The 25,747-nt window shown below is 38.6% G+C and overlaps 1 long non-coding RNA gene across 2 annotated transcripts in view; it reads left to right on the forward strand.

The window, feature by feature from the left end:
- LOC106510041 overlaps nt 1-25,158 on the forward strand; it is a 39,276-nt gene extending 14,118 nt beyond the window's left edge. The window contains exons 2-4 of one of the 2 annotated variants that reach the window (XR_001308159.2): nt 16,146-16,399; nt 22,233-22,350; nt 23,170-25,158. This is a non-coding gene — a long non-coding RNA (uncharacterized LOC106510041). The remainder of the gene's footprint in view (nt 1-16,145; nt 16,400-22,232; nt 22,351-23,169) is intronic. The other variant, XR_001308158.2, reaches the window with a different exon arrangement.

Genomic DNA, 25,747 nt, shown 5'->3' on the forward strand with positions numbered 1-25,747 from the left:
GGCATTCAGTAAGAGAAATAAAAAAAAATGAAAGAAAAATTTCTCATTTACAGTATAGTAGTGGTCTTAGGCATTTAGAAATTATGGAATATTTGATTGAGTTATTAGTTAATTAATTAATTATGCTATAGAGTTGTCAGAGTTCTTTATGTACTTTTGAAATTAATCGCTTATTATATATATGATATGAAAATATTTTCTTCCATTCCGTAGGTTGCTTTCTCATTTTGTCGACTGTTTTCCTTTCTGTGCAGAAGCTTTTTAGTATGATGTAGTCTCTCTTTTTGCTTTTGTTGCCCGTGCTTTTGGTATCATATCTGAGAAAAATGGTGCAACAGCTTTAGAAAACAAGATGGAAGCTCCTTGCAAAATTAAAAATAAAACTACCATATGATCCAGCATTCTCACTTCTGGGTATACATCCAAAAGAGTTGAAATCAGGATCCTAGAGAAATATCTGTATTCCCATGTTTATTGCAGCATTATTCACAAAAGACATGATATGTAAACAACCCAAGTGTCCACTGACAGATGAATGGATAAAGAAAAGATGATTTATGGGTACAATGGACTATTTTTCAACCTTAAAAAAAGAAGGAAATCTTGCCATTTGTGACAACATGTCTGAACCTGGAGACTTTACACTAAGTGAACTAAGCCAGTCATAGAACGACACATACATGATCCTACTTGTATGAAGTATTTAAAATAGTCAAACTCATAGAAGCAGAGAACACAGCAGTGGTTGCCAGAGTCTAGAGAATGGGGGAAACAGTTATTCGATGGTTATAAAATTTCAGTTATGCAAGATGAATAAGTTCTAGAGCTCTGCTTTACAACATATTGCCTAGAGGTAACAATACAGTATTTGCACACTTCAAAATCTGTTAGGTGGATAGATCTCAGGTTAAATGTTATTACCACAAAACCAAGTAAACTCTGCCAAGTAAGAGGGGAGTGGAAGGATGGATTGGAAGTTTGGGAGTAGTAGATGCAACCTATTATGTATAGAATGGATAAAAAACAAGGTGTTACTGTATAGCACAGGGAAATATATTTAATATCCTATGATAAGCTATAATGGAAAAGAACATGAGAAAGAATATATGTATAACTGACTTTTTTGTACAGTAAAAATCAATACATTATAAATCAACTATACTTCAATAAAATACATTTAAAAATTGAAAAAAAAATAATCCTCACCAAAACAAAGGGACACAGGCAACTTTAGGAGGCGATGGTAGATATGACTCCTATAACTTTTCTTCCTCCTTTTTTTTTTTTGGCCGCCCTGCAGCATATGGAGTTTCCAGGCCAGGAATCAGATCCCAGCCACAGTCGTGACCTAAACTGCAGCTGAAGCAATATTGGATGCTTAACCCACCGTGCAGGGCCAGGAATCAAACCTGTGTCCCAGTGCTACCAAGACACTGCAGATCCCACTGCGCCACAGCAGGAATTCCAATGCCTCTTTCCTTGATTGTGGTAATGGTATTGTGGATGTTTGTGTATATCCAAATGCATCAATTGTACACATTGAACATGTGTAGATTTTTGTATGTCAATATCTTTTTTTTTTTTTTTGTCTTTTTGCTATTTCTTGGGCCGCTCCCGCAGCATATGGAGGTTCCCAGGCTAGGGGTCGAATCGGAGCTGTAGCTGCTGGTCTACACCAGAGCCACAGCAACTCGGGATCCTAGCCGCGTCTGTAACCTACACCACAGCTCAGGGCAACGCCGGATCGTTAACCCACTGAGCAAGGCCAGGGACCGAACCCGCAACCTCATGGTTCCTAGTCGGATTCGTTAACCACTGCGCCACGACAGGAACTCCGATTTTTGTATGTCAATATCTTAATAAGGATGTTAAAATTAGAAAATATTTGAAACTTACAGAAGAGTACAGAGAATAATATTATTACAAACTCACATTTAGCTGCAACCTGGTATTTTCAAAATTAACATTTTTTAATATTTTCTTTTTTTCTTTTAATGAAAATGTATCTTTCAGAGAATTTTAAGGCTCCTGGCTACCCTTCAGTGATCCCAGCTCCCCCAAGAATAAAGCCAACTCTCCTGAATTTTATGTTTAAATTTCCCATACAGGAACTTCATGAGCAAAGAGAATCCTACACATGCTGTCATCAAATTTATAAGTTGGTAAACCGGAGTTCCTGTCGTGGCGCAGTGGTTAACGAATCCGACTAGGAACCATGAGGTCGCGGGTTCGGTCACTGTCCTTGCTCAGTGGGTTAATGATCCGGCTTTGCCCTGAGCTGTGGTGTAGGTTGCAGACGCGGCTCGGATCCCACGTTGCTGTGGCTCTGGCGTAGGCCGGTGGCTACAGCTCCGATTCGACCCCTAGCCTGGGAACCTCCATATGCCGTGGAAGCGGCCCAAGAGATAGCAACAACAACAACAACAACAACAAAAAGACAAAAGACAAAAAAAAAAAAAAAAAGTTGGTAAACCAATGAGTAGAGCAAGAAAAGACAAATAGTATCTTTGAGACAGATGTAAGCATTTTGTGAGGCTACACATTTTTTTTTTTTTAGGCTTTATTCCCATTGGTTTGATGAGCAAAGTGTGCACTGCACTCAAAGTGTGGTACATAGACTAGAGCAAGTGTGTCTCCTGGGAGTGTGTATTAGAAATGCTGAATTTCGGAAGTTCCCATCATGGCTCAGTGATTGACGAATCTATCATCCATGAAGACACAGGTTCAATCCCTGGCCTTGCTCAGTGGGTTAAGGATCTGGTGTTGCTGTGAGCTGTGGTGTAGGTTGCAGATGCTGCTTGGATCCTGCATTGCTGTGATTTTGATGTAGGCCAGTATTTACAGCTCTGATTCGACCCCTAGCCTGGGAATGTACATATGCCACTGGTGTGGCCCTAAAAAAAGCAGAAAAAAAAAAAAAAGAAATGCTCAATTTGGGAGTTCTTGCTGTGGCTCAGAGGATTTAGGACCTGATATGGTGTCTGTGAGATGTGGGTTCAATCCCTGGCCTCACTCAGTGGGTTAAGGATCCTGTACTGCCTCAGGCTTTGACATAGGTAGAATATGTGGCTTGGATCCAACGTTGCTCTGGCTGTGGCCTAGGCCAGCAGCTGCAGCTCCTATTCGACCCCTGGCCTGGAAACTTCCTTATGCCACATATGCAGCCATAAAAAGAAAAAAAAAAGATAGAAAAAATGCTGAATCTCAGGTTACACTCCAGGTTTACTGGATTAGAATCCACATTTGATTTGTATCTGTATTAAAGTTTGGAAGTGGAGGTTTAGAGCAGCTGCTTTAAATTTCTGTGTCTCAGCAGGGTGATGAGTCATGATGAGCTGTGAGGTGAATACAAATATCTGGTGACTACTAATAAAGACACACTTTTGGGAAAGGTTTTAAAATAGAGCAAATTTGAAGTACCTTACCCAGTACCATCACTCAAACTCCTTTGTGTTTCCTGAGTGGGAGACTAAGCATTGAGCTGGATGTCTGGTTATAGGCATGTATGTCACTACCTGGCAGATATCTGAGTGATTGTGTTGGGATGCTGTGGCTACAGGAGGGGAAGTTAATGTCTGTAGTAGGGTTATCATCCCATGGAACAGACAACCCAGAGAGTATCTGCTCTCAGAGACAACCCTTCACTCACTGAACAAATATTTACTCAACCCACTCAACCCTTACACATGCCATCTCTTCTGCTAGACCCCAGGGGACAGTGGCAAACACCACAGGCAGGCACTTGCTTTGTTTTGTTTCATTTTGTTTCATTTTCTTTTGTTTTTTAGTGCCACACCTGCAACACATGGAAATTCCCAGGCTAGGGGTCGAATTGGAGCTGAAGCTGCCAGCCTACACCACAGCCACAGCAATACAGGGTCTGAGCCATGTCTGCAATCTACACCACAGGTCACAGCAATGCTGGATCCCTGACCCACTGGGCAAGGCCAGGAATCGAGCCTGAGTCCTCATGGATACTAGCTGGATTCGTTTCTGCTACACCACAGCGGGAACTCCTTGAGGCACGGACTTAACAAGAGATTGTTCAATGAATCTTCGTGAAAGAGAGTCATGAATCTTATGAAGACAGACAGACAGACAGATAGATAATGTAAAACAGAAAGATAAATAATAGATGATTAAAGAGATGATAGTTAACTAATAAACAGAAAGATGAAACAGACCGAGAGAATGGGAACATAGAGCAGAAGTACCTATTGGAGTCTGTGTGCCAGATTCAGAGATCAGAAGCATCGGAAAAATTAAAGAGAAGATAAGTATCTAATTTTAACAGAATATGTGGAATTCTTAGAACATGCAGATGCAAAGAGAAACTGGACCACAGAACTTTGGGGCATTGGCTTTAAATAAGATGACCAGACATATCAGATTTCTTAATAAATATTATTTATTATGATTAGACACAGCAGTCCAGTAAAGGTAGTAGGTTATTTGTGGAACTAGCATTTGGAAACCTTGATTCAAATGTTATTAAGATTTCTCAAGACTTAGTATATGAGTCATTTAGAAGCAGTTATAGTTTCATTATAAATTGAACCTATACTTCTTCCCTGGTACATGGAACTGGAAGTGCACTCTCACTCATTTTCTCTCTCTCTCCTCTTTTAATTCCTTTTTAGGACCACACCCGAGGCATATGGAAGTTTCCAGACTAGGAGTTGCATCAGAGTTATAGCTGCTGGCTTACATAACAGCCACAGCAATGTGGGATCCAAGCTTCATGTGCAACATACACCACAGCTCATGGCAATGCCGTTTTCCCAACCCACTGAGGGAGGCCAGGGACTGAACATGCATCCTCATGGATACTAGTTGGATTTGTTTCCATTGTGCCACAATGGAAACTCTCTCTCTCTTTCTCAAGGGTCTCATGGGATTTCTCAAATTTCTTTTATTTGAAGAAATGAGACCATGTAAGCTAGTTTTTTTTTTTTTTTTTTTTTTTTTTTTGTCATGTATTCCCTTCTTCCTACTAATGCTGTTTTCTCAGACTGCCACTGTGGCTGAGAGATAAGAAGAGACAAGGGAAGCACTCAGGCTGTGCTGTCTGGTAATTCAGGTTTTGATTAACAGTATGATGGTGTCAGATCAGAAAGCAGAGTATCAGGAGAAAATTATATACATATATTCCCTACCACTATATAAAACCTATTACATAATATATTGCTATGTATCATCTATTTAAAATAATATATAACACATGTATGTATAAACAAAGTGTGTGTGTGTTCTCCTGGTATTTTCTTTTACCCAGAGATCCTTCTGCCAATCCAAGTTTATCACCTCTTTGGAGAAGGAATAAGACCATAAAAAGAGAAAAAGAAAAACTCAGGGTGTTCCTCTGGTTTTTGAGTTTTTGAATTTCAGAAGTCTAGTCCAGCCTTCAGAGAGAAAGGACATGAACATTAAGTTGAGAGACCCGAATAAAGAAAACAAACCTGTCTTTCCTGATGATCGAATTAGATGAAGGTCCTTGGTCCTTAGTGGAGAGTCAGAAGGGAAGTGAGACATGCACTGGGCCCTGGATAAGGCAGGACGTGAGGGGCTATTTCCTGTGCTTCTTACGAGGCCATACCGTGGGAGGACAATACAAATCCCAGATGTGTTTGTGGGACCAAGAGCAAAGACATCCTGGGTGTTAATTCTTGGGCCGAGCCGGGGAAGTAGCAGAACCCCAGGGAGGGGGTACCTTCATGATGGGATTAGGCAGAGGGGCCTTACTCAGCCTGGTAGACTTGCACCTCCTCCATGTTTATCCCAAAAGAATAATTCTGGTTGTCTGAAGTGGCACAAAAGTTAGATGATGCTATAGGTAGTGCAGTTTCCATGGCCCAAGCTGGTATGGAAGCTATAACATAAGGGTAGGAAATCATCAGAACTCCTAGGTAGCTGAGGACAAGCTGGACCAAAGGGCACCTTCAGGTAGAAAGTATGGATGACACCTCCCCACCTGGTGGATCCATGGGAACACACTCTTCCCTCTGGTGACAGATGCAAGCTCTCCCAGACCCTTCCTTCAGGCTCCATACTATGTCTGAAGGTGTGTGTAACTTCAGAATAGGAAGATGATTAAATTGCTTAAAATTTAATTTTCTTCTTTCAGTAGAACGAGAAATCAAAGTATCAACTGAGTTAAAGAAAAGCAGTTACCATTTTTTCTTGATCAAAATTTTGCTTAAAATTTGTACTCATCAGAGTAGCTTTTTCAACACTGAGGATGAGGTGTAATTAAGGGCATTGTCTTCTCTCTTCTCTCTCTTTCTTTGCTTAGGGCATTGGGTTATCTAGGATGAAAGCATTTCTGCCCTTCCAAGACACTGCCATCTTTTCAAGATTTGTCCACCAATATCTCTTTTCTCCATTGCTGGCCACTGTCCAGAAATACATCCAAGGACACCCTCACCCTCAGATAATATCCATTTCTCACAGAGTTCTGCAGATACCAGAGGTTCTATCAGCTTCCAAACCCACCAACCTTCCTTTCAGAGGCCCAAGTTATTCTAGAGATAAGGATACAGAAACTTTTTAGATTAGTGAGTAAATACTGATAGGGAGGAAAGGGATGGAGAAACCATTGGAAAAACATGAAAAAGAAGGAAGAATTGAGTTGGAAAGAAGGGGGAAAGTGGAAGTGTGAGCACAGATTTTCCTATTAAGAATGTATACCCGTTTGCTCACCAGTCATTTCCCTTGCAAGGAAGAATGTATACACACACGCACACACACATATGTATATGTATATATGTGTGTATATATATGCATATGTATATATATATATAAAGAAAATTATATATATATGTATATATATATGTATATTGCTTTTTATGGCTGCACCTTTGGCACATGGAAGTTCCCAGGCTAGTAGGGGTTGAACTGGAGCTACAGCTGTCAGCCTTCACCACAGCCACAGCAACTCGGGATCTAAGCCGCATCTGCAACCTACACCATAGCTCATGGCAAAGCCAGATCCTTGACCCACTGAGCGAGGCCAGGGATCAAACCCACATCCCCGTGGATACCAGTTGGGTTTGTCTCCGTTGGGCCACAATGGGAAGTCCAAAGAAAAATACATTTTTGGTGTGATTGTGCTGAGTCAAGATGATGCCACACGCAGAAGCACTGGTGTGGACATGAGTACACTTGGGAGCAAGGTATAGTTCACCCGGGAGCTGGGATTGTGTTTGCCTTTTGCGAGTCTTTTCCCTTTGTTGAGGCAGGTACTGTCACATGGAACCCTCCTTCTTGCTGCACTGCTTCTTCATTGCTGGCTGCTTGGCTTCTCTTTGTCAGAGGGTCCCCAGAGAGCCCACGGGCACCATTTCTACACTCTGAGCAACAGAAACCATTATTGTGATGACAGTGGGAACCACTTGTCTCCATTCCAGTGAGGTTTGCCATGTGAACTTACTGTGAGAACTGGCTGCCCTGCCCCCACTGAATTTCATGGAGCATTTGGTGTGCCCCTTGGCTCCACACTGCCATGGAGACCTGTGAGCTGCCTGCTATTCACAGGGGAAATCACCTTCGGTTTGTTTGTGTTGAAGGTTGATGCTTGTCTAGAAACCCAAACCACAGCACCACTCAGAACAATTTAGAGTGATCGATGGGGAGATTGTGAGGAAAGGGGAGACGTGTGTGTTCGTGCATCTCTGGCTGCAGCTTTCACGTGTGCAGAAGCCAGCTCGGCATTATCTGTGCGGTGCTTGCTGACAAACTCCAGGGTGGAGTTTCTCACTTTAGGGAGCAATAAAGAAACATGGCTAAGTGAAACGCTTGGGTGGAGGTGGGAGAGAAATGCAAAGGCTCCATGGACCCGGAAGAGGATGCTCTCTTTGTCCTTTGTGCTTTTCTTTCTGTCACCCCACCCTTAAAAGGTAATTAGTGTCCATTGCACATTTGTTGAATGAATAAATAAATATGGGGTGAAGTTGTTGATTCCACCATAATTAGTTTCATAATTAAGTTACTGTCAGTGATGAAACTGTAAACCTTTGATCTATTTTTTGTCATGTGCAGTACTGCTATTTTTATGACCAAATTGTCTAGCAATTTTACCAATAATTCACCTGTGATGGTGAGACAGAAACGTGGCTGGTAAAAATAATTGTGGGTCCAGTAACGCTGTTAATGTTTTTGTATTTCTGAGAACACGATCTGCATACTAGTGGGATAAACCAATCCTCCCTCTTTCCCACTGGGAAGCGTTTGGAGTCTGAGAAAATCCATTTGGTAAATGCACCATCTCTGATTTGATGGCTCAGACACAGCCATTATTCCTTTATGTGAGAGGAAAGTGCTTTGCAATGAAAGCAGGACAAGAAGGAAGCAGCATTCCTTGGCCACAGTAACTCAAGTCTTACGGAAAATCCTTAAATAGGAAGAATGTGTTTTCCTCTTAAGAGACTGTATTCCCTTTGCCTTTTCTTAGATGATTCTAGAGGAACATGACTGCAGCCATTACTGGGGAAGAGCTCCTAATTATGGATGCACAGCCAGTGGTTTTCCCTCAGAATCAGCAGAAGCCTGGGCAAGAGAAAACTTCCATTAACGTTTTGCTAAAGTCTGAGTTGGCAGAGTTTGCAAATATGCAAGATGAGGCAAAGATATCAAAAGACTTTTGTTCTGTAGAAGAGGTAGAACTTTCCAGGAAGTGGAGGGTGTTCTGGGAAAAGGTGACCTTTCCAAGGGAAGAAGGAATAAAAAGGTCACTATGGGAAGGGAATGGGACTGCTAGGGAGGTAAATTTAGGGAACTAAGGGATTCCCACGGAGGAGGATTTCTCTAAGGGCATGAATGGATAAGCTCTATTTTCAAGGAAATGCATTAATTAAATTAACTTACAACAACTTCTGGTCCTGTGTTTTGCACCTTTCAGATGCTTACTTGACATTTCTGTAAAAGACTATTCAGACCTTTGTTGGATCTCAAGGGCAGGCACCCCTTGGCCCTCTTACCTTCTGGGTTACGAGGCAGAGGATGCTGACTGGCAAATAGCCCCAGAGAGCTGGTAAAGCCCATTCTATAAACTTCCCTTTCTGAGACAGGCTGATGAAGTGCATTGATTCATCCTTCAAGATAAAAAGGAAGTTCTCTGCCCATTCTAGTATGCTGAAACCCATCCTCCACTCTCTTTGCCAAAGACTAATGTGGTTTATGGGCCAGTGTGAACCTGCAAGTCAGAATATTTATTGCTTGTTGTTTTAAAGAAGCTGAAACTTGAAGGGAATATTAGCCTTTTTTTTCTGTCTAAATTTCACCTTTGAATGACATTCCTAAATGAGAGTTTCTAATATCCTTAAATATAAGTAGATAAATTTGAAATATTTTATTTGGCAAACTTCTGTTTACTTTATTTAGACTTGTCTTAATTTCATAGATATTGGGTATGTGGCCTTATTTTCCAGATCACTTTAGCATGCATTTTATGTACATTTAAGCCAGTATGTTTCTTTGCATATGTTTTGATGCTTTTTTTTCTTTTTTAGTGGGAAGCCACATCTGTTATATGTATTCTATGATTATACATGGCATTGCTTGGCTATTACAGACTCAATTGACAGGCTCTTATCGATTTGTTATGCTGCCTGTACAATGAAAACATGAAATCAGTCTGTTATTTGAATCTAGTTTCTTCTTACCATTAATCCTCTTTTGTAAGCAATTGATGTTTCCTTAGCAACAATATTAAGTTAACTAGTTACTCAGGGTCGTTCTTAAAGAACTGCATTCATTTTCATCTTTTAAAATTTTTCCATAAGCGTGCTTTGTTAACGATGGCTCTTACTTAGTTGTTTTTAGTGTTGCACCTACCTTCATAATTTTCAGGGAAAATCAATTGTTAAACCTCTGGAATTTTACCTACTGCATGTCATGTGGTCTGTTGGCTAATGGAGGGGACGCCTGTCATGGTATCATTAAATAGGCTTTTTAATTGTATGAAAGAGACTCCAATTTTTAAAAATCTAATTCTTCATCCTAATTATCTTGAATTTAGCTTAGTCAATAGGTAGAAAATTTGTTTGTGTATTAATAAATGGGTTGTTTCTCAACATTAATCGACAGGGAAAAGGATAGTCTTTTTGATAAATGGTATTAGGAAACTGCATAGTTAAGAGCAAAAGAATGAATCTAGACCATTATCTTACACCATATACAAGAATAAACTCATAACGAAAGATTTTAACATAAGACCTGAAACCATAAAACTCCTAGAAGAAAACATAGGCAGTATGCTCTTTGACATCATGCTTAGCAATATCTTTCTGGAAGTGTCTTCTCATGCAAGGGAAACAAAGCACATTTGGTAATGAGCACACTGTAGTGCATACAGAAGTTGAAATACGATGTTGTACAAGTGAAACTTACATAATGTTATAAACCAGTGTTAACTCAATAATAACAAATTTAATCCGATAAAATACCTTTTAGCAGATTTAGATATTCAGTCAATCAATGAAATACACATATTTTATTTGTTTATTTATTTATTTATTTTTTGCAGTATTAAAATGCCAGATAATTCACTACAACTCAAGAAGGACAAGGAGAAGCGTTAGGGAACTTGAAGAGTCATCTAATGAATTTGAGGAGAGAATGTGATAATAGAATATGCACTCTGCAGACTCATGTTTGCTCACTATAGTTTGACTCCCTGTAGCTCCTCCTCCCTTTCAAGGTGGGAAGTGAGGCAGGCGTCTATAAAAGTATGGAATGTCATCTGCCTACTACGATCAAACACAGATTTAGGGCAGAATCAAAAAAGAGGCAGAAACTACAACCATAAATCTCAGATAATTTTTTTATTTCTATATACAGATTATATCTATATACAACAAATAACCAGAATGGGTGACATTAAAGCCTGGTTCCTATATATACAGCTTATATCTTGGGTTAGCCATGAATCCTTCTTGAATCCTGGTCATGGAGTTGTAGTTTCTGTCTCTTTTTTGATTCTGCCCTAAATCTGTGTTCTCTGCCATGACAGATAGAAATTCAAAGAATTTGGGTCTACCAAGTCCATCTGAAAGGACAACTTTCAGAATTCTCCTCCCTATAAGTTTACTAAAAAAAATCTTATTTTATCACTAATATGATGAGTTCACACCTATCACCCTAGACTCATTCTCCAGAGCAGATGGCCATGAACAATGTATACATGCCCCATTCCCACGTCCACCATAAATATTAATGGACTCTAGCATATTAGTAAAAGGAAAAGTTCCTTTCCCCATTGAACTGATATGCATTACACTAACACATGACAGGATCACTCACTCACACAGAATTAAAAAAACCAATAACCTAGGCAAATAGATAAATGAGATGTGGAAAAGAATACACAAAATAATATCAGCTATAATAAGCATGTGGTAGACTTCCCCAAATGTAGCCAACTTTTAGCTAGTGAATATGGAAAAGGATTTCAAAATCCCATTCCTACTCCATTAACTTCAATTTCAACCTCCTGCTAATGCTTACTGATATAAATGCAATTCATTTTTTACTCTCATGTAGTAATTGAGCTTTGTTTCGGCTCCTTTCTTTAGTTTCAACCAAAGACAGATTTGTACCACAGGGGACTTTGTTGTGATTTATAGGAAAAATACATATTTAGTCATTCAGAAGGCCAATGTATATGTCATATATATATATATATATATATATATATATATATATATATTTGTCTTTTGTTTTTTTAGGGCTGCACCCACAGCATATGGATGTTGCCAGGCTAGGGGTCGAATCGGAATTGTTGCTGCCATCCTATACCACAGCCACAGCAATGCGGGATCCAAGCCGCGTCTGCGATCTACACCGCAGCTCACGGCAACACCGGATCCTTAACCCACTGAGCAAGGCCAGGGATCAAACCCACAACCTCATGGTTTCTAGTTGGATTCATTTCTGCTGTGCCATGATGGGAACTCCAATATTTGTGGGGGTTTTTTTTGTTTTTTTTTGTTTTTTTGTCTTTTTACCTTTTCTAGGGCCACTCCCACGGCATATGGAGTTCCCAGGCTAGGGGTCTAATCCGAGCTGTAGCCACGGGTCAACACCAGAGTCACAGCAATGCAGGATCCGAGCCACGTCTGGGACCTACACCACAGCTCACGGCAATGCCGGATCCTTAACCCACTGAGCAAGGCCAGGGATCGAACTCTTAACCTCATGGTTCCTAGTCAGACACACTGTGTGTGTCTTTTTGTATTTTAGGGCTGCACCTGCAGCATATGGAGGTTCCCAGGCTAGGGGTCTAATTGGAGCTATAGCCACCGGCCTAAACCACAGCCACAGCCACAGCAATGTCAGATCCAAGCCACATCTCCAACCTGCACTACAGCTCATGGCAACGCTGGATCCTTAACCCACTGAGCAAGGCCAGGGATCGAACCCTCAACCTCATGGTTCCTAGTCGGATTTGTTAACCACTGCGCCATGACGAGAACTCCCAATATTTGGTTTTTGACCAGGGTTCTTGGCTCACAGCTTCCAAACCCCTTGGAATTTCCTGTGTTGAAAGTGAGAAATGTGCCCTTTGCTATGTTAATGGGGTGACTTTTTTTTTCTTTCATGTTATAATTTATTTCTCATTTCCATTTCTTTTTTCCCCATTTTTAAAAGTTTTATTGAAGTATAGTTGATTTACAATGTGGTGATAATTTCTGCTGTACAACAAAGTGATTCAGTTATGCATACACATACATCCATTCTTTTACATATTCTTTTCCCATATAGAGTATCACAGAATATTGAGTAGAGTTCCCTGTGCTATACAGCAAGTCCCTGCTGACCATCTGTTCCATATACAATAGTGTGCATGTGCCAATCCCAAACTCCCAGTCCATCCATCCCCCTCCTCCTGTCCTCTTTGGTAACTATAAGTTTGTTTTCGAGGTCTATGAGTCTGTTTCTGTTTTGTAAATAAGTTCATTTGCATCTTTATTTTTTAAGATTCTGCATATAAGTTATATCATATGATGTTTGACTTTGTCCAATTTACTTCACTTACTATGATAATCTCTAGGTTCATCTGTGTTGCTGCAAATGGCATTATTTCATTCTTTTTTATGGCCAAGTAATATTCTGTTGTATATATGAACCACATCTTCTTTATCCATTCCTCTGTCAATGGACATTTAGGTTGCTTCCATGTCTTGGCTATCATAAATGGTGCTTCTATGAACATTGGGGTCATGTATCTTCAAATTATGGCTTTCTCTGTATATATGCTCAGGAGTGTGATTGCTAGATCATATGGTAGTTTTAGATTTAGTTTTTTGAGGAATCACCATGCTGTTTTGTATAATGGTTGTACTAATTTACAGTCTCACTGAAAGTGTAGAAGGTTCACTTTTCTCCACACTCTTTCCAGCATTTATTGTTTATAGACTTTTGGATGATGCCCATTTTGACTGGTGTGAAGTGATACCTCATTGTAGGTTTGATTTGTATTTCTGTAATAATTAGTAATGTTGAGCATCTTTTAATGTGATTTTTGGCCATCTACCTGTCTTCTTTGGAGGAATATCTGTTTAGATCTTCTTCCTATTTTATGACTGGATTGTTTTTTTGATATTGAACTACGTAAGTAGTTTGTATATTTTGAAGATAGCTGAAACAATCCTGAGAAAGAAAAATGGAGCTGAAGGAATCAGGCTCCTTGACTTCATATTAAATTACAAAGCTGCAGTCATCAAAAGAGTATGATACTGGCACAAAAACAGAAATGTTGATCAATGGAATAGGATAGAATGCCCAGAAATAAACCCATGCACATGTGGTCAAGTACTCTACAACAAAGGAGGGAAGAATGTATAATGAAGAAAAGACAGTCTCTTCAATAAGTGGCACTGGGAAAACTGGACAGCTACATGTAAAAGAATGAAATTAGAACACTCTAACACCATACACAAAATAAACTCAAAATGGATTACGTATCTAAAAGTAAAACAAGACACTATAAAACTCTCAGAGGAAAACATAGGCAAAACCCTCTTTGACATAAATTCCAACAATATCTTTCCTATCCACCTCCTAGAGCAGTGACAATAAAAAAAAAAAAAAAAACGGACTAATTAAACTTAAAAGCTTTTGCACAGCAAAGGAAACCATAAACAAAACAAAAAGACAACTCACACAATGGGAGAATATATTTTCAAAGTAACCTCAAGGGATTAATGAGGTGACTTTTGGAAAGCATCTAAGGTGGGTGGCTTGTTGCCAGTGGTACAAGCTCTGTGATTACAGAGTTGGAGCTTTCAGTCCTACTTTCCTAGCCTCCAGAGAGGGAAGACAGTCTGGAGACTGAATAAATTTCCAATGGCCAGTGATTTAATCAATCATGTCTATGTAATGAAGCCTCTATAAAAACCCAAAGGTTTGAAGAGCTTCTGGGTTGGTGAACACATGGAATTACTGTGAGAGTGGCTTTTCTGGAGAAATACACATATACACATATAATGTGTGTGTGTGCAACTATATATATATATATACATATATACACACACACACACACACACACACATATATATATATATACACACACATATATATATACACACATATATATACATATATATATAATATATGCCACAATTGAGTAGGTATTACTAGTATCTAGTTAGTGGAGACCAGGGACATATCTAAACATCCTATCATGTGCAGAATAGCTGTCTAAAGCAAAAAAACTTCTATCCCTAAATGACAAAGGTACTGAATTTCAGAAATCCTACTCTGGGCCTTTCCCTTTTAAATGGCAAGAGGTCCCACTTTTGGAAAGCCAATTCAAGTCTTAATGCACATGGGCCCCAGTGTTAGGAACAGAAAGCACATCTTATTGTCTATATTTTAAATAAATTCTTCCTTTAGGTAGATGCTAGAAAAAAAAAAAGAGGAGAATATTGATTTATTTCTGTTTTAAATAGACTCAGTATCTTGGACATATTTTTTTCCCCAATGACAAAGTGTGATTAAGCCCAAAAATTTCCAGTGTGAGCTTCATATCTATCTTTCTGATGACTTCTTCTTTCCACTTTGTCTTGGGAATTCTTACTTCTTGGCTGCTGGGTTTACTGGCTGAGTTTCTTCCTTCCTGAGCTTCTGCAAAATGCATGTCAACGAACACCTAGGAGCTCTGACACAGTCAATTTGTCCTTCACCAATGTATGTTTGCTTCATCACTGTCACTACTGGTTGACACAAAATTTTTCTTTCAGAATTATGCTGATAAACAAGCTTCTCCTCGTTGTCCCAGCTCTGATGTTGACCATTAATCTTACCATGACCTCTTTGCTATAGTCCTGCTGTCTTTTTAGAGAATGCAGAAGGTCCATGAAGGGTTTCTGGTTCTCTCTCTACTTCTAGAGAATGAGAATTGATAATAAAATGTTCTGCTTGAGGATGTCAGTTCCCAGCAGAGCTGGGAAATGTGTCTAATTTATGGGATTACTGATATTTCACCATAATGGAGTCTTCAGTATAATAACCTGCTCCCCAATCTACCATCTGTGGCCCACCCTCCTCCTTACGGGTTATCTGAGAGGAGCTCTTTTAATTTTGTGTGTATCTGCAGATTTCTTTGTTTTTGTCTTTCCTTGTTTACCATGGGAGACATGGCTACGCACTCCAACTTTTAAGATGCTGATATGCTTCGAGAGAGGGAATGGAAAGTATAAAGTATAAGGATCTCCCAAACTTATTTGAATACAGATTATCTTTTCATGGGAGAATTTTAACCAATCATTAACTATAATTATATGATGGGAAATTATATGGAAAATTTCTATTTTCATGCCAGAGTTTATTTATTTATTTATTTATTTTTAGTTGAGTACAACAGAATTTTTTTATTCTATTTTTCCCTGAAAACATAAAAACATAGATTTCTGTATGAAAATTTCAAAGATAGAGAGGTAATTTCTTTTCTACTGACTTATTAAACAGGGTTGCTGTCACCATGGCAGACAGTTGGAAAGAGTCTGAAAAAGATATGCCCTTCACATAACTGTTGGCAACAGGAATTTTCATTGGTCAACAACCACATTTTAACTCTTCATTCTTAATTTATCATTTGACCTTTAGGTTACCTTTACTTCGATTTTCTTATGCTGATCATTTTTCAGTCTCTTTTGTCTTAGATTTGACTTTCATCATATTGAGGAGTCGTCTATTGAAGGTCTTATGGGGCTTGTGTAAGTGTTTGCCCAGAAAATCAAAATCAAGGAATACTCAACAACTTGCTTTCCTGGGAGGTTTATGGAAGTCTTTGAGTGAACTTATGGAAATTTATATCAAAAGAAGTGATGAAAGAAATTTCAAAAAAATCCATTCAAGAAATCTGCTGTTAACATTTAGTATGTGCTACATGCAGTGACAGGTAAGAAAAGAAAAAGAAAATAAATTTTTGAAATAGTCCCTCCTGTCAGCTCACTTTACATAGTATCCATTTGCAGAATTAAGTGAATTAATTAATGAAATTAATTTACTCCTAAGTCAGCCCCAAACTAAGTGACATGGATCTTTGGACAACTGGAAAACTGAAAAGAGTGTAAGAGGTGCATAGGTTTCTGTGAAAATGTTTAGGTTTTAATATTATTTATTTATGTTTCTTGGTCTCATCACAGCATATGGGGTTTCCAGGCCAGGGATTAGATATGAGCTACAGTTATGACCTATGCCAAAGCTGCCACAACACCTGATCTTTTAACTGACTGTGCTGGGTAGGGGATAGAACTTCCATTCTGGTGGTGCAGATGCACCACAGTGGGAACTCCTAATTTTCATGGTTTTTTTTGTTGTTGTTCTTATTTTTTTATTGAAATTTTATTTTTTTTACAGAATAAAATACATAAGTTTAGACACAATTACATTCACACAGATTATTATATCATGGATCTTAAGAAACAGATTAAGTGACTCCCTCTGGAGAAGTGGAATGGAAAATATGCTGAGACAAATAGGAAATTTATTCTATACTTTATCCCATTTTGTATGACTTTCATCCTTACTATTTAGTATTATCTATTACATTTCAATTTTTCTTTAAAGATTAGCATTATATTAAAATTGTTATATTATGCAACTAAAATTTATAAAGAAGAAAGCCTTATATACCATTAAATATTTTATGTAGCATAATAAAAAGAATAACTTGACTGGTAAGAATAACAAAAATAATACACCTTCTGAAAATAAGTAAAATATAAAATGCATAATTTGGTTAAAAAACAGTGTAACTATATAAATACGTCCTCACAACTTGTTACATCTTATTCATTCTTCAATATAGGCATTCCACCATTCTAGGTAATGTGATAAACAAGACAATATAGACCTTACATTGTACCATGGAGAGAAATGGTTATTAATAATACAATTGTAGCACTGTATTATTTAATTGTACAGTGGCATTATTTAATTATAATTATCATAACTTCTTTGTTGGAGAGGAAGTCAGAATCAGATGTAAGAAGACTTCAGTATTCCAAGAATGATGTCAAATGACCCCCTTTATGGTGGATTATGCACTTATTTACTATGAGATATATTTCTTCTCCAGAGATTCCTTGTTTGTGTATCAATTGTAGATTTTTGGTTTGCAGTTATTCTGAAGTTTTGATATAAGAGTCTATGTGTATATGAGATTGTTTTAAGTTATTGTTCTCTTAATTGCAAGTTCATCTCTAGTGTCCTGCACTTGTACCCACCTCTTCTCATGATTTCTGATTTTGGTGGGATAATTGTGCATGGATGATTTTGTGTCTTTACTGTGTATATACCTTTACTGGTGAGCCTTGTCATTTGTGGCATTTTTGATTCTGGTTGCTGTCTTTTCTTTTCTGCCTAGAGAAGTTCCTTTAGTATTTGTTGTAAGGCTCGTTTAGTGTTGCTGAACTCTCTCAACTTTTGCTTATCTGTGAAGGTTTTGCTTTCTCCTTCAAATCTGAATGAGAGCCTTGCTGGGTAAAGGAATCTTGGTTGGAGGTTTTTTCCTTTCATCACATGAAGTATGTCATGCCACTCCCTTCTGGGCTGCAGAGTTTCTGCTGAAAGATCTGCTGATAACCTTATTGGGGTTCCCTTGTATGTTATGTGTTTCTTTTCCCTAGTTGCTTTCAAGATTTTCTCTTTGTCTTTAATTTTGGTCAGTTTGATTAATATGTGTCTCGGTGTATTCCTCCTTGGGTTTATTTTATATGGTACTTGTTGAGCTTCCTGGATTTGAGTGAGTGGTTCCTTTCCCATGTTAGGGAAGTTTTTGGCTACTATCTCTTGGAATATTTTTCCTGTCCCCTTCTTTCTCTCTTCTCCTTCTGGCACCCCTACAATACAGATGTTGGTGCATTTCACGTTGTCCCAGAGTTCTCTGAGACTCTCTTCATTTCTTTTCAGTCTTTTTTCTCTTTTCTTTTTTTTTTTTTTTTTTTTTTTTTTGTCTTTTTGTCTTTTTGTCTTTTGTTGTTGTTGTTGTTGCTATTTCTTGGGCTGCTTCCGCGGCATATGGAGGTTCCCAGGCTAGGGGTCGAATCGGAGCTGTAGCCACCGGCCTACGCCAGAGCCACAGCAACGCGGGATCCGAGCCACGTCTGCAACCTACACCACAGCTCACGGCAACGCCGGATCGTTAACCCACTGAGCAAGGGCAGGGACCGAACCCGCAACCTCATGGTTCCTAGTCGGATTCGTTAACCACTGCGCCACGACGGGAACTCCCTTTTTTCTCTTTTCTGTTCTGCATCCATAATTTCCACTAATCTGTCCTCCACCTCGCTTATTCGTTCTTCTGCCTCCTGTATTCTGCTGTTGGCTGCTTCTAGTGAGTTTTTATTTCCGTTATTGTATTTAGCATCTCTTCTTGTTTAAGTTTTATATCTTGTATCTCTTTGGTCAGTGTTTCCTGTAAGTTATCCATTTTTGCCTCCAGTTTATTTCCAAAGCCTTGCATCATCGTCAGTATCAACAGCCTAAAGTCTTTTTCCTGGAGGCTAAGAATCTCCTCCTCACTTAACTGATCTTCTGGGGTTTTTCCTTTCTCCCTCATCTGAGTTATAGTTCTCTGTCCTTTCATTTTTATAGGTTTTTGGCGTGGTGACCTTCTTACAGATACTAGAGTTGTAGCCTCTCTTACTCTGGTGTCTGCCCCCCTGTGGCTGAAGTTGGTATGGGTCTTGCTGTAGGCTTCCTGATGGGAGGGGCTGATGCCTGCCCCCTGGTAGGTGGAGCTGATTCTAATCCCTCTGGTGGGTGGGGCTTAGTCTGTGGATGGGATTAGAGGTGGCTGTGTGCTTGAGGGGTCTTTAGGTAGCCTGTTTACTGAGGGGCGGGGCTGTGATCCCACCTGGATTGTTGTTTGCCCTGGGGCTTATCAGTGCTGACTGATGGATGGGGCCAGATTTTCCCAAAATGGCCACCTCCAGAGAAAGGCGCACTGCGGAATTATCCCGAGAGCTTTGCCTTCAATGTCCTTCCCTCACAACAAGCCACCTTCACCCCTATTTTCCCAGGAGGTCCTCCAACAACTGCAGTCAGGTTTGACCCAGATTCCTATGGAGACTTTGCTTCGCCCTGGAACGCAGTGCATGTGAAAGTCCATGTGTGCCTTTTAAGAATGGAGTCTCTGTTTCCCGTAGTCCTGTGGAGCTCCTTCACACTAGTCCCACTGGCCTCCTGTACCAGGTGCTCCAGGGGATCCTTCTCCCAGTGCCAGATCCCCGCAGGTGAGGGTTTGATATGAGGCTCAGAACTCTCACTCCTGTAGATGAGTCTCTCTGGTTCACATTTAGTTTTCAGTCTGTGGAGCTTCCCACCCGGGAGGTATGGGGTTGCTTATATCATGAAATTCCCCCTCCTACCTCTTGGATGTGGCCTCCTCTTTTTCTTCTGGAGTAGAGTATTTTTTTAAGGTTTCCAGTCCTTTTGGGTGGAGATTTCTCAGTCTTTAGTTGTGAATTTTGTTGTTTTTAGGAGAGAAGTTGAGCTCCAGTCCTTCTATTCTGCCATCTCAATCCTGTCTCCAGTCTCCAACTTTCTAAACTGCAGGGATTCCTATATTTAAGAACAATGTTCTACTTTTTAGACTTACATAAATCATTCCTATCATGTAGGGGAGGATAGGTCCCAATCAATGACCACAAGACATTTTAAGTAAGATGTTTTCATGCCAGAGTTTATAAAGACCATCTGATTGCCTTATTCTTTCTTTCTGTGGAAGGTAAGGCCAGATCAATAAGAAATATTCCAGGGTCACTTGTATTTGTCCTTGACATAAGTTTGAAAAGTGCAAAGAATTGAATAAAGTTTTCCCTAAGTTAAAGGGCTACATGATGCTTTCTTTGAAGAGATTCGAAAGACTCGGTATCTACAAAATACTTTTGGAAAATTATTTAATGGAGAAGAAAGTGAAAATCAATTGTGGATATAATTATGGGCTTTGTAGAAAACTGTAGACTTTGGAATGTCATGTTAGTTGTAATCAGTTTATCTATATTCCTTATTGTGTTCTCACTGCATACTGAAACCTTGTGCAATGTTATACCATAGTCTCAGCTCATGAGGCTTTTATTAAATAATGGAGCATTTAAAAAATTAAATATAGAAAGATACATACTACATGTGTATCCAGATATAAAAGAACCTGTGTAAAAACCATCTACATGCATGTGCCTTTCTCCTCATATTCCAAATTATATTTGTATGTCCATATTCATCATAATGAATAAACATTTTGAAGACCTCTTTTGTGTTTATCACTGTTTTAGAAACTAGTCATAATAGATTTCATTGAGAAAAAATTTTAATTCCTTAGAAGCTTTCTTGGTCTCTAAGATACAACTGAGAAATCTTGTTAATGATTGGAGAAGAGGAGCTACATGCAAACAAATTGAAAAATGTGAAACGGATTTGCCAGGCTTTACAACCGGCAAGTTCAAGCTCATGTCTTTTTATTGAACGCACAGGAAACAGCTTTTCAGGCATACCCTTGAGGCATGCTCTGACCTGTTGGCCACTCAATTGTAAAGGAATTGTGGAATGTGTCATCACTGCAGAACTGAGGGCACAGCAGAATGCAGTGGCTGGCACATCAGATATCATATCTATAGGGGCATCATGAATTCCAGTTTCAACTCCATAATGAGCTAATGGTTTCCATGATCCATTCCAGACTAACATAGGATCTACGTAACTTTGGTGTATAGCTTAGAAACTGACTGAGCTACACTGAGGAGAAAGAGGCTAACCTAACCAAAGTTGATTTCTTTTTTCCTGGTTCAGTAGTGTGCTTTACATTTGAGAGAGAACAAATATATTTTCATAGCAGGAGCACATATGACATCCAAAGGTTTGTGGTAATAGATTGTAACATTTTACACTGTCACGTATATAAGTAAATCCTATTGAAATAATTCTATTGTTTCAAAAAACGAAAGGCTAACTTTTCAACATAGATACTAGATACATTCAACATAGATATATTTTCTGGTAGCATTATTCTTACAAGGATCTATGGTAACAGGGTTCTAACATTCTCACCTTTGTGTACACACTCTGTAAAATTCCTCCTCCTTTGCTCTGAGTGGAACTTGTGGAAATGATGAAATATCACTCCCCTGATTATTTTACAATAGTAGGTAGAGGGGGTTTTGCAGATACAATGCAGGTCCTAATCAGTTGACTTTGAGTTAACCAAAAGGGAGATTTTTAGGATGGGCTTGAGCTAACCAGGTGAACTCTTAAAAGGTGTAAAGTGATTCCAAATGAGGGAATTCTCATGCTGATGTTGAAGGAACAAACTGCCATGTTGTGGAGAGGGCCACGTGATAGGGAAGAGTGAGTAGTCTCCAGGAATTCAGAGCAGTCCCAAGTTGATAGCCAGCAAGGTAACAGGAACCTTAGTCCTGCAACTATACAGAAACAAATGCTGGACAAAACTTCAATGAGCTTGGAAGAGGGTCCTGAGCTCAAGATGGGCCCACAGCTCCACTCTCTCACTACCTGGTTTCAGCTTGGCAAGACCCTGAGCAGAGAACATAATTATAACCAGACTTTTCGAACTGTGAAGTAATAAGCAGATTATTATGAAATACTGAATTTGTGGTAATTTCTCACACAGCAACAGAAGTGAATATATCTCCTGCACAAATTTTACTATGAATTTTAAATCTAAGAGTATGGGAAGCCAATTAAAAATAAATGTAAATTCTTTGTCTTAGTCCACAGGTTTGGCCAACTTCCATCAGGAGCGAAAAGTTTAATGAGAGGTTTAGTCCATGCCTGATGAAACTTTAATTTAAAAATTAAATCTGAAACTTGAATCCAGCTATATTTGTGGTAAATTTCACAAATTTCTGAATCGCTTAAAATGTTATTTTGGTGAATTTATTTAAACTACCTTATTTAAAAGCCTTTGTTCTGAAATGTGTAGAAGAAACTTCATAGATCATATGTTTTATGTTTGCTAAATACTGAAGCAGATTCTGTGCTATCTAGCTTACTAGATATCAGGGATTTTAGAGTATTTTATGCATCAGAAAAAAATTGTTTTGCAATACCTTTTACTCCCCAAGCCTGTGTAAATCAGAATAAGTAGAGACCTAAAAAAATATTATTAATGATAAGATGTATGTCTCTTCTTAATGGGTGAATAGTAAAGATCTGTTTTTGTTTGTTTTTTGCTTTTTGGGGTCACACTTGCAGCATGTGGAAGTTCCTGGGCTAGGGGTTGAATTGGAGCTGCAGCTACCAACCTATATCACAGCCATAGCGACAGGTCTGGGCTACAAGCTGCCTCTGAGACCTCCGCCACAGCTTGCAGCAATGCTGGATCCTTAACCCACTGAGTCAGCCCAGGGATCAAATCCTCATCCTCATGGGCACGATGTCAGGTTCTCAACTGGCTGACCCTCAGCGGGAACTCCACTGATTTATTTTAACCAAGACAATGGGTATTTTCAGAGAAGAATTGAAGTCAGCAAAACAAATTAATGTCTGACCATGTGGGAAGATAAATTCTTACCCTTATGTTGACTCTTTGACCTTAAAGCTTTTTGTTTTGCCATATGCTGCCTGGTTTTCATTCTCATTTATATTTCATGGATATTGTCATACTTTTCAAACTAATTGCTGTGCTTTGTTTTATGTCTTTTCCAGAAGATCATAAGATGAATATATACCAGATTTAAATCTTTTTGGATGACTCAGAAGAGAAATGAACTTAAAGTGTAATGGAGGCCCTTCTATGCTGAACATAACTTTAAAACGTTTCTTCTTCTAAGAACCCTAACTTTGTAAGAGATTGTGAGTCGGTTATTTCCCCTCAATCATGCCACATGCTCTTTTCTACTTTTGCAAATGTCCTTCTATTAAAAGGCCCATACATTCAGCACACTTCAAAATGATTTTATCCTTTTTTTTTGACTTCAAAGTAAATGCTTGAAATAACAAGAGAAGAAGAAAAGCGCTAAAGTAGTGAGGATAGGATTGTGTGTGACTGAGCTTGACAATATGATGGTTGATTAGCTATGATGTTTTCATGCATTTGGAAAAAAGGACAGTGGTTCAAACTGTTTTTATGATCTGTTGTTTTAGATCAATAATAGCAATGAGTCCTTGCAAGACTATTTTCTCCCTTTATACCCGTTGTCTTAGACTCTTAAGGAACACATGAAAGACTGATTTATAACTTTATAAGCAGCAATGATCTTAAAAGGAAATTGATTAAGCATTTCTCCTCCTCCTCTCTCCTTAAGCTGCTTTCTTTCCAAAAGCTCTCAGAAATGGAATATTTATTGAGGCTGCCAGTGGGTTCCATTAGTCAGACTGCACCTGTGGTTTACTAATAAGTCTAGGCTGTGTTTGCTGTCACTAATGATGATATGGAAGAATGCTTTAATTATCCCTTTGCATTGATCGTGGTTGCTTTTCTTATGGCTAAGCTGTAACTGTGTTGCACGATATCTTTCTTTCAGAGTTTTTCTGTACTACTTGACATTTCGTTGTTGATGGTCATTCTGCATCGGCAGAAAGAGTAAATTAGCTTTCCTGCTTGTCATTTGGGTGAAGATAATTTATAGTTTTACATTTAGTTAAACATATTTTCCCCAACATATTGTGGGTAAACACCCAGAAGAGACTGGAGAGGTTAAGCTTCTCTTTTGCAAGGAAAACATCCCTTTAGATCGTAGCTACATGTATCTAATATGGCAACATTCCTTTCATTTGGAGTTTAAGTTACTTCTTTTTGTAAATATATCATACACTCTGATGTGTAGTCAGGTTAATACACTCTTAGAGTTGTTAGATGTTATTTCAGTCCCTATATTTGAGGGTGTTTCTTCCTTTGTTTCTTTGTTATTTATAACTCAGATGTAATTTGCAGAAAGCTGGAGTCTTTTGAATACCTCCAGAGTCTGAGTCACCTCAGACTTGGCCAAATTCTAGTAAAATGACTTTGGTAGAGCAGATATTTAAATGATCTTCACTTCACAAATTTCCCCAGGGATCCTGCCTTCTTCCATGATATGGTAAAAAGCATGTAGGCTTTGGACTAGATAAGCCAGAGTAAGAAAGCACCCTTCTACAACTCTTGCCTGTGCCTTGAGTAGGTTCCTTAGGCTTGCCTCATGTTCCTATCAGGAAAAAGTGCTTATTACCTCTCTTTCAGAGTTCTTATAAGATTAAAGATTACTGTAATAAAAGATATGTAACATAGCATGTGTGTGTGTGTGTGTGTGTGTGTGTAAAACATTGTTCATGATACACAGTAGACCCTCAAATGTATATTGTCTTCAGGAATAGATTCTTCTTTTTCATTTGCCTATGCTTTCATAAAAATAGTAAAAAAAAAGTATCTCATATAACTTTATAGGAACCATTGCACAAGTGAATAGTACATTCTCACCTACTCCAGCTCCTTTGATAGAATAAATGTAAAAAAAAAATGGTAAACTTGTAGTTTCTATGAGTAGTTCAAATTTTATTACCATTGTGGATTGATTTATCGCATCATACTTTCCTTTAGGATGAATTTAATGCCGAAGATGTTGACAATGGAAACAACTCAGTTTTTTGGCTTTTATTATTTATTTTTTGATTTAATTTATTGTGAACTTTTTTCATTATTATTATTTTTTTAATAGTTATTTCCCCAATACAATTTTTTTTCTACTGTACAGCATGGTGACCCAGTTACACATACATGTACACATTCTATTTTCTCATATTATCATGCTCCATCCTAAGTGACTAGATATAATGCCCAGTGCTACACAGCAGGATCTCATTGCTAATCCATTAATTTATTATGGACATATTTTAAACCACTGGGGCAGAGCTGTCTTTGTGAGTATTCCACTGGAACTTCTATTGATGGTCATTTATAATGAGCTGTGAACACCTGGGATGAGGACATCTGGAGAATGAATGTCATTCCCAGCCAATTAAACAATGAATTCCCAAACAGGTTGCAAGTTACATTTTTATTACAGTTACATCCAGTCTTCTAGAATACTTAGAATTTCTTAAGTGCTTATCATTTCATAATAAATGTTCATACATTACACTAGATGTCATGTTCTTTAAAAATGAATGAGAGTCGAGGAATGATTTGAAGGCATATTGTCACAAACATGTAGATGTAGGGAGGGAAGATGTTTGAAGAGGATGGAGGATGAATGGGTGAAAGGTGCGTAAACTTTTCTAAAGCAGTGAACTCAAGATGGAGAGTGTG

This window comes from Sus scrofa, chromosome 4 (genome assembly GCF_000003025.6).
Source record: "Sus scrofa isolate TJ Tabasco breed Duroc chromosome 4, Sscrofa11.1, whole genome shotgun sequence".
NCBI classification, from domain to species: domain Eukaryota; kingdom Metazoa; phylum Chordata; class Mammalia; order Artiodactyla; family Suidae; genus Sus; species Sus scrofa.